This window comes from Vombatus ursinus, unplaced genomic scaffold (genome assembly GCF_900497805.2).
Source record: "Vombatus ursinus unplaced genomic scaffold, bare-nosed wombat genome assembly UNPS02014942.1, whole genome shotgun sequence".
In the NCBI taxonomy this organism is placed as follows: Eukaryota; Metazoa; Chordata; class Mammalia; order Diprotodontia; family Vombatidae; genus Vombatus; species Vombatus ursinus.
In genome coordinates, this window is record NW_020954720.1 from 19,547,152 (window position 1) to 19,557,557 (window position 10,406).

Consider the following 10,406-nt stretch of genomic DNA (forward strand, 5'->3'; position numbering starts at 1 on the left):
TTTTTCCTCTGATTCTCTTACGTTGCTTTCATTTCTTTTCCCACTTTTTCTTCTACCCCTCTTATTTGATTTTTAAGCTCCATTTTGAGCTCTTCAAGGAATTCTTGAGACCAATTCTCATTTTTCTTTGAGGCTTTGTATGTAGGCATTTTGACATTGTTGTCCTCTTCTGAGTTTGTGTCTTGATCTTCCCTGTCACTGTATTAACTTTCTATAGTCAGATTATTTTTTTCTCATCTTTCCAGCCTATTTAATTACTTTTAAATCTGAACTCTGCTCCTGGTATGGAAGGGGCACTGTCCCAACCTTCATGTGCCTGGTGCTGCAGGTACTGCCCTGAGGCCCATGGGGGACTCTCCATGCTGCAGTGGGCCTGCAAGCATAAGTATGACAGTGTGCCTGGTGCTGCATTGAGGAGTGAGGGGGAGGCTGTGTGGTAGGTGAGGCTGACTGGTCTTGTGATGAGGCATGAGAAGGGGTGCTACTGCTGGCATCTACCCATTTGCCTGGTGCTACACTGAGGCAAATGGAAGGTACGGTGGTGGGGCTGGTATTGGTGTCTGCTTGATGGTGCTGGCCTGGTGCTCAAGACTTCCTGCTGGGTTACTGAAGCAGGGTCTGTTGCTGACTTACCATGACACTGCCTGTCCTGAGCTGTGCTCCCCTTTTGTCCAAATGAGACAGACCCTTCCTGCTGACCTTCTAAGTTCTCTTGGACTAGTAAATTGTTTCACCCCATCTTTTTATTGGTTCTGCCAGTCCAGAATTTGTGTGGGGACACTAATTTGTAGTTGTTTGGAGGTAAATATGGGAGAGTTCAGGCAATTTCCTGCTTACTCCACCATGTGGCTACCAGAAGTATATGTGCCCACTTTTTTCTACTCACACAGTTGCGCCTCCCACCCACTCACCCAGTTCAGGATCTCGTCATCTCATGCCTTAACTATTATAATATCTTACTGGTAGGTCTCAGCATTTCATCTCCTTACTTGAACCCATTCTTTATTCAGATGTCAAAGTAATCTTTCTAAAGCCTAAATCTGACTATGTCACCTCCTCCCCTCCTTCCCCTACTTTCAAATTGCAGTGGTTCCCTATTACCTCCAGGATCAAATATAAAGTTTTCTATTCGGTTTTTAAAAAGTTTCACAACCTGGAACCTTCTTACTTTTCCAATCTTTTCATATTTTAATCACTTCCACATATTCTCTCCCAACAACACCTGCCTTCACACTGTTTTTTGCATATCACACACTATTTCCTAATCATAAGATGTGTTTCTGAATATCTCCAACCCCCCCCAACCTCATGCCTGAGTTGCTCTCCCTTCTTACCTCTGCCTCCCAGGATCCATGGTTTCTTTCAAAATTCAGCTCAAATCTCAGCTTCTTCAAGAGATCTTTCCAACGCCTTTACTTTTATTTTTCCTGATTCTAGTGCCTTACTCCTGATATTACCTCCAATTTACACTGTATATAACTTATCAGTATTTAATTGTTTGCTTGTTTTCTTCCTGTTAGAATGTGAGCTAAGAGCAGGTTCCAATTTGTAGCTGGTTTTTTTTTGTTTGTTTGTTTATTTGTTTCCCCATTGTTTAGTATGGTGCCTATGCTTGGTTTGGTATCCAAAACATATTGACAACTAACATTGTCAGTCAACTTACATTTAGTTAAGTACCTATTATGTTCTAATTGCAGGGCTAAGTGCTAGAGATTCAAAGAAAGCTGGGGGGAATTCCTGTTTTCAAGGAACTCACAGTCTAATGAAGGAGATACCATACAAGCAGTTTTGGACAAACATAGTACATAGAGGACAAATCAAAGTTAACCTCAGAGGAAAAGTACTAAGATCAATGATAAATCAGAGCTAATCTCAGAGAAAAGGCACTAACATCAGAGATCACCGGGAAAAGCTTCTTGTAGAAGGTCAGACTTTAGCTGGGACTTGAAGGAAGCCAAGGAATCTAGGAAACAGAGATGAAGAGAGAGAATTCCAGGAATGGGAGACGGCCAATGAAAAATCTTGGAGTCAGAGGATGGAATATCATTTGCAAGGAAAAACAAAGCCAGTTTTGGTGGATCACAGAGTCCATATAGGGGAGTAAGGTGTAAGTAGACAGGAAGGGTAGGTAGGGGCCATTTTATGAAAGGCTTTCAAAGCCAAATAGAGATTTTAATATTTAATTCTGGATTTAACAGGAGGTCAGTGCAGTTTATTGAATCAGGGTTAAGGAGAGGTGTGATATGGTCAGACCTGAAATTTAGAAAGATCACTTTTACAGCTGGGTAATAGATTGATTAGAGTGGGGAGAAACTTGAGGCAAGGCAATCAGCCAGCAGATTATTGCAACAGTCCAAGCATGAGGGGCTAAGAGCATATTTTAAGTGGGTGACAGTGTCAGAGGAAAGAAAGGACCAATGTCTATGGTACATCCAGTTCATTATGATTAATCAGGCATTTGGAGATTAAAAACCATTTCCCAATATATAAATAGTCAAAGGATACAAAAAAGTATTTCTCAAAAGAATCACAAATTATTAATGATCATATTAAAGAGTGCTCCAAATTGCTAATAATAAAATAAATGCCAATCAAGACATCCCTGAGTTTTAATTCATTTCCAGGCAATTGGAAAAGATGACAAAAAGCTATAATGGTCATTATTGGAGCTATTATAGAAAGAGAGTTACATTGATGCATTGTTGGTAGACTTGTGAAATAGTACGTGCATTCCTGAAAGTAAAAGTAAATAAAGTGGGGGAAAAAAAAGATGTTCATACTTTTTTACACAGAAATTCAACCCTTGGCATATACTGCAGGAAAGTTTTTGATAAAAAGAAAGTCCCTATGTACGCTAAAATATTTACAGCACCATTTTATGTGGTGGTCAAGAACCAAGTAAATGTTCATCAAATCAGGAATGACTAAACAGATTATGTCACATTAATATAGTTGAATATTGTAATAAATATACAATAGATAATAAATCATATAATAAATAATGAATATCACAAATACAGAGAAGCATGGAAGGTTTCACATAAATCTATTTAAAGTTAAATAAATAAGCTTTGAGAAAAAAGTGGAACTAACAACTACAAAACAACTGAAAATGAATGTTGTGATATTAAAAATTCCAAGCTTTGCCACAAATGAAGAGATATGAGAATGTACTACCCCTCTTTTTGCAGAGAAGGGAAATCCAGATATAGAACACAACACATACTTTCATATTTTTTTTAATATATTGATCAGTTTTGCTGAAACTTTCTCTTCTTCCTTTTTTCCTTTTTTTATTTTATAGTATTTGTTAAACAAAATAAAAGGGGAAATATAAACATATAAGTTATCCATAAAAATCTTTTAAAAAATTCTCTCAGTCCCACATTTCTGTTTTCTACCTTATAATGTATATAGAGCTGGACATAGCTTACCACAGATTGTTGCTATAATTTTGTGCAAGGGTAATAAATTTGAAATATTTAGGCTAGGCGTAGACTTGACCCAGTGTACTATATAGCAGTGATACATTGCCGACAGAAATTACTCTTGGACCTTCTTCTCCCTCTGTCATTATAAGGTTATTTTACTAAGAAAAATGTGTTGAAATATTTTTCATTATACTTCCACTCTGTCCAGTGCCCTGAAATACACAACATATATCACAGTATTTCTAAATCACATGGGGTCTTTTGTGAGATTGTTGTTCTTTAACCTCTTTAGACATATAGACCAAAAAAAATTAATATGCTTATTACAAATTAATATTTAGCATTTTCAAATCAATATCCCTATGTGTGCCAAATGGTATAGAGAAGAATCAAATGAAACTATACCAAGTCACTGAGATAATAGATTTGTTGTGGATTGATATATAATACCCATAGTACATTAAGTAAAAAACCCACGTAACCCTGTAATCCTGGTTACAGAACTCATGTTTCTGAGTTAAAATCAATCAGCCATAAATGAAATGCAAAGCAGCTATGGTTCACAAGCATATAAACATGATTTACATAAACATTGTACATCCTGCAAAAAAAAAGCATATTAATTATGCAAACAAATACATAACTCAAAACCCAACTTAACAAACTTAACCCTGCATTCCTTTAGTGAAGGGATTCATATCTAACTGCTAGACAAGACTTGCAAATCGAAACATCTCATCCATATACAGTGGAGATATATAAGACCTATCTAATATTTAACTTGTTTGACAATGAAGAGATATGAAATGTGATTGGATATGGAAATATTAAATTATTAAATACACATATTTTTTTTCAATTGAATACTATATAGAATTTTTAATTGTAGAGACTTTTCGTTATCCCTTAAATAAATGGCCAGGTATGATTGTTCTCAATTTGTTCTACTGTTAGATAATTGATTAATAACTATGTTTTCATTATGGTTGTTCATAGCTCACTTGCAGTGGTTTTAGTGTTATGATAGATGCTGATCAGATATTTTTCCTAATGACTAATCACAAAGGATTAATGTAGATAGAAATAAGATTTGGGGTAGTTAAATTTGGTTCTTCCCCCACAAAAGGAAAACTGTAACTCATTCATCTCTGAAATTTGGCAGTGGTTTAAAATATAAAATCTAACCAATATGCCTTTCTAATAGCATAATGAGGCAAAATTATCTGTGATAATTAAGATGACCATATAATTAAAATATCACCATGATGTGCAGTAAAATAGCATGCACATACATATGATATTGATTTGAACCATTACCACCTTTTCAGACAATGCTATACTTTTGAATATCAATTTTTATTGCTATAATAAAATTATTTTTCTGGATATGATTCACTCAATTGAGCAGAATGCTAGTTGTCTCTGCTTGGGGAAACCCATATCAATACTAGAAGCAATTTGTTTTCACAATTAAGTGAGGTTTCCCTAATAGGTCATAACAATAATTTGAAAAACAATTTGGTATGAACTTAAAAAAAGGTGGAGAGGAATCTTTCCTGGTAATACATATAGTGACTAAATTTATTATCTCCACATAATAGAATTCTTTCACAAGAAAGTATGCATTTTATTTCGATCCATTTACTAAATACAAAATCTACCGTTGTACTGAACTTTAGACAGATTTCATATCTTGTACGAGATTTCTAGCTTATTTCCACTTAGTCTAAACTTGTCCTTTTCAAATAGAAGAATGTTTTGGAAAGAGAAATGTTTCTCTAATTCAGTATGGAAGTTTTTTTCCAATCTGGGCATATAGCCCAGATTACTATCATGAACTATATTCTAGTATGGTGACCTACATTATGCAAGAATGAGCTATCAAGTAGTATTATTTACAAATATTTCTTTTTTTATCATTTACTTCTTGATAATAATATTATAAATTACTTAATTTTGAAATGGCTATAAACTATTTTAAATTCATAAACATATATTAAAATACTTTGTAAAAGCCAGGGTTTCTTCCTCATGGTGGTCAATACCCATAGTGAGTATGTGTTACTGTTTTATGTTTACAGAAGGTTATTGAATGGCATTACTTCCATTTTATTTTTCATGGTCTCATGAATGATTTTGGTGTCTTGGAAAGCAGCTCTTAAGGTGGTGTTTTAGTCTGTAGAATCAAGTCTTCTTTCAGAAATAAAGACCAAAAATTAGTGGGATTTTAAATTTTTTACATCTTTTAGTCAAATGTAGAATGGTAAAGATATGTTCGATTTTTGAATATGGCATGAGAAAGCCTTCTTGGTCCTTGTTAATAAACTGATAAAATATGTCCTTTATATTTGTATAGATAAACCTCATAAAGACTTTGTAGATGGAAAAGTATGTATATAATTTGGTAGTTGTTGATGTTTTCTGGATTATCTTCTTTGATATTAATGATATCCAAGATTTTTTTATACATGTACACATACATACATATATGTATACACACATATATGTATACACACATATATACATATACATACATACATACACAAGCATGTATATACACAAAGGAAATACATATATTTTCATGTTATGTATACACATATATTTTCATTATGTATGTATGTATAGATAGATAGATAAATAGAAATATATATTCAGTCATTTCAGCCATGTCTAACTCATTGTGATACCATTTGGAGTTTTTTTGACAAAGATATTAGACAGGTTTACCATTTCCTTCTCCAACTCATTTTACAAATGAGGAAACTGAGGCAAATGGTTAAGTAATTTGCCCAAAGTCACTCAACTAGTAAATATCTGAAGCCAGGTTTGAAGTCAGGTCTTCTTGATTGTAGGCCCAGAGCTCTATCCACTACACCACCTAGCTGAATATATACATATACATACAAACATACATACATACATAAACACACAAAAACAACCAAAAAAAAACCCATGGTAGCCCTAATCTTTTATCAGAGTTTCATTTACATATTTACTTTGGACACTTGATATGTAACTCAAAGAGCAATGTCATATGGCCAACTCTTGTCTTCTGAGTTCAAATAATTGTACACTTTAGTGATTAAAAGATAGTATTTGCTCCAAGAAGATAAGATAACAGAGAAAGGGTAAAAAAGAAACTGAGAAAGAAAATAGTGAGTAAAAATAAGTTGGAGGAAAATTCACAAATAGTAATTATAATGTTTAATGTGAATGGGATTTTGATAGCAACTCTCTTTATGGTGGCAAAGAACTGGAAATTGCAGGAATCCCCATTAATTGGGGAATGGTTGAACAAATTGTGGCATATGGTTATGTTGGAATAATATTGTAGTATAAGAAATGATGAGCTCAGTGACTTAGAAGAGCATAGAAAGACTTACATGGAATGATGAAGAGTGAAGTGAGTAGAACCAGTAGAACATTGTATGCAGTTACAGCAATATTGTTTTAAGATCAACTTTAAATGACAAGGTCATTTTGACTATTATAAATACACAAATTAAAAATAAAGGACATATGAAGAAAGACTATCTGCATCCAAAGAAGTGATGAATAGAATTATGTGTAGAATAATTTTATGTATATACATATATATATGTGTATATATATATATATACACATATATATATATATATACAAATGCATATCTGTGTGTGTGTGTGTCTAATGGTAGGGGAGGAGAGGGAAAAAAGGGAAAAAGAAATTTACAAGATAATTTTGTTGTATATTTGGAAGGAACAACAAGTTGTACATGGCAGCTTTTCAGTTGCATGCACAATCATCTTTTTTATTGTACTATGTTATGGAAATGCTTGTTTTTTCCCATGGATTGAAAATAAAATAAATCTTAAAAAATAATAAAAATAGACTTCCACAGGCTGTGTAATGCCACTCTCAGACATCACAGGTAAATGAATATAGCCTTCACCTTGGAGTCCAAACAAACTTTGGGAAAGGTTGGCAGCTTTCACATTGGTTGGTATCTGCTCATGGATGCATATGCCAAGAGACTTCCCTTTCATATAAAAGTAAACAAAATAGAGGAGACAGACCAGAAATGTAATATGTTCTTGGCAGTCTCAAGAGCCCACATATATGTAATGGTAAGATTACTGCTTTCTCCAAAGCCACGATTGTTGATGAGTTTGTGGCTTTATTGAAAATAGTGTTCACTGGAAACACAGATCATTATTCTAGAGTTTGTCTGTGGGCAATGAATACAACTTCAGAAATTTAATTTAACATGTCAGATTTCTGGGAATGGAAGCCAGTGATGGAAACTGGCTCTAGACTGTGCTGCTACTAAAGTTTTTTTTCCTTGTGGTTTGCTCTTAAAGTTCATCATATTGCTACTCTCCAGCAATACCATTTGGGAAAGAAAGCATTAACTTCACAGTATTACAGTATTTGCAAGAACATTCATGAATTGTAATCAGAAGAAAAGGGAAGTGTACCCCAATTGTATATCACTGATAAAAGGGGCATGCAATGTTTTCTCACAAGGCCCACTACCAAGTTATTGAGTTAAACATAAATTCTTCCCAGGAACAATGGCTTCCTCATGGAAATTGATAGAAACTGTTTTGTGAATATATAGAAAGGTGCTGTACCCATTATTGCTAGGTTCCTCAGCAATCTTGATTTCTGTACATACACAAAAGTGGAAGAGACATAGTAAGAATTTAACTATATGGGAGCAAGAAAACAAGACTGATATGTGGAAAAGTGCCTCCCCCTCAAAAAAAAAATAAAATTACAAAAAAGAAGAGGATAGTCCAGAGTCACATAACACAAATTACACAGGGTGTAATTTGTCCTTTTTACCTCCCTGGCTGATATGACATGAAGAATTTTTGGGGTTAAAAGCAATCAAAGAGGTGGAACCAAGATGGCAGAGTAAAAGCAGTGACTTGCTTGAGCTCTCCCCCAAACTCCTCCAAATACCTATAAAAATGGCTCTAAACAAATTCTAAAGCAGCAGAACCCACAAAAAGACAGAATGAAACAAATTTCCAGCCCAAGACAACTTGGATGGTTGATCAGAAAGATATATCGCGCTAGGCTGGAAGAGGAATGCAGTCCGGTGTGGGCGCACAAACCACAGTGAACCTGGAGCAGGGCTCAGAGGACTGAATCACGGGGTTTCCTGACTTCTCAACCTGTAAATGCCAAAGACAACTTAGAAGGTTAGTAGGGAAAGTATGTTTCTGTGGTGGTGAGAGAGAAGAGTGGTCCCAGCCCCAGTTCCAAGCATGGCCTGGGGTAGCAATTGCTTCCTGACTGTCTGGCCCACAGACTGAGGAGGAATAGAGTAGCTGATCAGAGGAGGATTGCAAGGATCTCTTTGCTGGTGCTGAGGCAAGATTCTCTTACTTTGCCCATACTTGGATCTGGGTCACAGTTCTGGGTGGCAGTCCTGGGGCAAGGAGGAGCATTGGCATTGTGGAGCTTGTAGTGGCAGTGGAGAGGAAATCCTCCTCACAGTTCCAAGATAGAAGAGAGTGTTTGTGGTCACTCATAGACCAGAGCACAGGTCAAGAAAGGAGTAAACATCTTGCCCTTGATCATAGCACCTTGGAAGAACTGAAAATTTACAGGTCCCTAGAAGTATCTCTGAAAACAGCTGCACAAAACCCCCAAAGCTTGGGATAGTACAATCTCCACACTGGAAGCAGACCCCAAACTTAACAAAGAGTTTCTAACTCAAGTAATTGGCTGGGATCTGGAGCAAGCAACCCAAAAGGAGTCAGACCATAGAATCTTACTTTGGTGACAAAGAAGATAAAAACATACAATGACAACAAAGCCAAGCTCCTATATCCAAAGCTTCCAAAAAAAATATGAATTGGTTCCAGGCTATGGAAGACCTCAAAAAGGATTTTGAGAAGCAAGTAAGAGAAGTAGAGGAAAAACTGGGAGTGATGCAAGAAAATCATGAAAAACAAGTCAACAACTTGCTAAAGGAGATTCAAAAAAAGAATACTGAAGAAAATAACAGCTTAAAAAATAGCCTAATCCAAATGGCAAAAATGTTCAAAAAACCAACGAGGAGAAGAATGCCTTAAAAAGCAAAATTGGCCAAATGGAAAAGGAAGTCCAAAGCTTACTGAAGAAAATTCTTCCTTAAAAATTAAAATGGAACAATTGGAAGCTAGTGACTTCATGAGAAATCAAGACACTGTAAAATAAATTCAAAAGAGTGAAAAAATAAAAAAAATGTGAAATATCTCATTAGAAAAACAACTGACCTTTAAAATAGATCCAGGAGAGATAATTTAAAAATAATTGCACTATCTGAAAGCCATGATCAAAAAAAGATCCTAGACATAATCTTTCAAGAAATTATCAGGGGACAGCTAGGTGGTGTAGTGAATAGAATACTGGCCCTGAAGTCAGGAGGACCTGAGTCCAAATCTGGTCTCAAACCAAACACTTGACACTTACTAGCCACTTAACGCCAATTGCCTAAAATACACACACACACACACACATATATATATATATATATATATAAAATCAAGGAAAACTGTCCTGATATTTTAGAACCAGAGGGCAAAATGGAAGTTGAAAAACTTTACCAATCACCTCCTGAAAGAGATTCCCAAAGGAAAACTCAAGAATCAACCACCCAGTAAAACTAAGCCAGTAAAACCCAGTAAAACTGCAGGGGAAAAAATGGACATTCAGTGAAATAGAGGACTTTTAAGCATTTTTGATGAAAAGACCAGAGCTGAATAGAAAATTTGACTTTCAAATACAAGACTCAAGTGGAACATGAAGAGGTAAACAGGAAAGAGAAATCATAAAAGACTTATTAAGGTTGAACTGTTTACATTCTGCATGGAAAGATGATATTTGTAACTCATGAGTCCTTTGTCAGTATTAGAATAGTTGGAGGGAAAAAATTATATGTATGTAGACAGACAGATAGATAGATAGATAGATAGATAGATAGATAGATAGATAGATAGA

The 10,406-nt window shown here is 35.1% G+C and overlaps 1 pseudogene; it reads left to right on the forward strand.

Moving 5' to 3' along the window:
* The first annotated feature begins 468 nt into the window (after positions 1-468).
* The window catches only part of LOC114029909, a 64,080-nt pseudogene continuing 54,142 nt past the window's right edge, over positions 469-10,406 (forward strand).